Below are 1,526 nucleotides of genomic sequence, written 5' to 3' on the forward strand. Positions count from 1 at the left end.
CTACATAAGGAATGCAGCTAAGATGCGAAGCTGGGACTGCGTGCTTAACCATAATTGTGGGTGCCTCTCTCACGAGTCCACCCTCCACCTTCCTCCTGCCCCCACGTGAGTCTGCAAAAAGTTAAAATGCAACAGATTCTCATCGTTTCTGATCTCAGAGAAGAAGATCCCCAGATATTCAAAGTCTCAGTGGAAAGGGAGGAACACCATACTGTTCTGTGGAGAGTGGTCAAAACATGACCTGCGACACGGAACTGATGAGTAATGGGGTGGATTCGATTTAAGATACTGGATTATTTTTCAGTAGAATAAAATGCACATTAAGTCCCAGTAAGATTCTGAAATGTAACCAGTAACTGGTGGCTAATAATAAATACAGATGCAGACTTTTAATGATAATTACTTCACATGCATTATCTTCTAGCTAACATGTTTGTGAAGTGCTGCAGGAAATGTAAAACAAAATAAATGCAGGTACTGGCCTAATACCGTCTGGTTAACATTCTCATATCGGCTGTGTATGCATATTTAAGTGATTGCCTGACTGTAAGTGAACGCAAGGATTAAAGTAAAGTTGGCACAGGGCACAGCATCCACATGGCAAATTCTTTGTTCCAGGAGCTTCATTCTATCAATACTCTGGAAAAAGAGAAGTCACCAAGTAAATAACGCAAGTGCGCCAGGCAGTGTGGAGTTCTTTTAAAATAAATTCCTCAAATTGTCAAGCCTCTTGTAGGAAGTTGTTTTTCAGCTTTGAGCTCATCCTAGTTCATCTTAAATATGGATTTTGCCCAAAAACAAGCTTATCCCCTTCCAATTTTAAGTTTCAAAATAAGATCCAGGTGATCGCTCATCGTATTCCGTTTTAAAATATTAATTTTGCCAGAGAACAAGCTCGCCCCCCCTCCCATGCTAACAGCTTCCAAACAGGATCCAGACAAGTAAGAAGAACACAGGGCAAGAGAAAGGAAAACCGAACGGGAGACGAGGCGACACAAACGATGGAGTGACAGGGTCACCTGAACTCCAAACCGAGGCTCTAAGCCGCTTCTGGTTTTGCTATTTAACTTTCTCTATTAACCAGCAGACACACCCTGCCGGTGGTATTTCGGACACCCCGATAAGGGACCCATCTGCGTTATTTAAAGGTGGGGCCGTCAACACAATTTGGGGTTACCTCTCCGGGAGCGGCGGCATCACACCATCAGGCTGCATGACACCTTGCTCTCCCTCGACTCGGGCTGCTGAGGACAAAAGGGCCGCCCCTCGGTGCGGGCGGCCGGCTGCCGGGGCTCCCCTCCCGCCCCTCCCGCCCCTCCCGCCCCGAGCGGCCCCGCGGGCCCCGCGCACGCGTCCCCCGAGCCGGCCCGGCGCCCGCATCCCCGGCCGCGCTCGGCAGCGGGGGCCGCTCAGCCTCCGGGCGTGAACCCCGCGGCCCCCGCGACCCCGCGCCCCGGCCCTGGGCGGCGACACGGGGCGCGCTCCGGCGGGGGGCACTCACCTTCTTCTTCCAACTCGAATTTCTC

General features: G+C 51.0%; 1 long non-coding RNA gene across 1 annotated transcript; it reads right to left on the reverse strand.

The window, feature by feature from the left end:
• Positions 1 to 364: 364 nt before the first annotated feature.
• LOC119878664 lies at positions 365 to 1,310 on the reverse strand. Its single transcript, XR_005387056.1, has 2 exons — positions 1,178 to 1,310; positions 365 to 639 (listed from the first exon to the last, which is right to left on the reverse strand). It is a non-coding gene; the product is annotated as an uncharacterized LOC119878664 (long non-coding RNA).
• Positions 1,311 to 1,526: the final 216 nt, after the last annotated feature.

The sequence above is a fragment of the Canis lupus genome, unplaced genomic scaffold, assembly GCF_011100685.1.
Source record: "Canis lupus familiaris isolate Mischka breed German Shepherd unplaced genomic scaffold, alternate assembly UU_Cfam_GSD_1.0 chrUn_S178H338, whole genome shotgun sequence".
Lineage (NCBI taxonomy): Eukaryota > Metazoa > Chordata > Mammalia > Carnivora > Canidae > Canis > Canis lupus.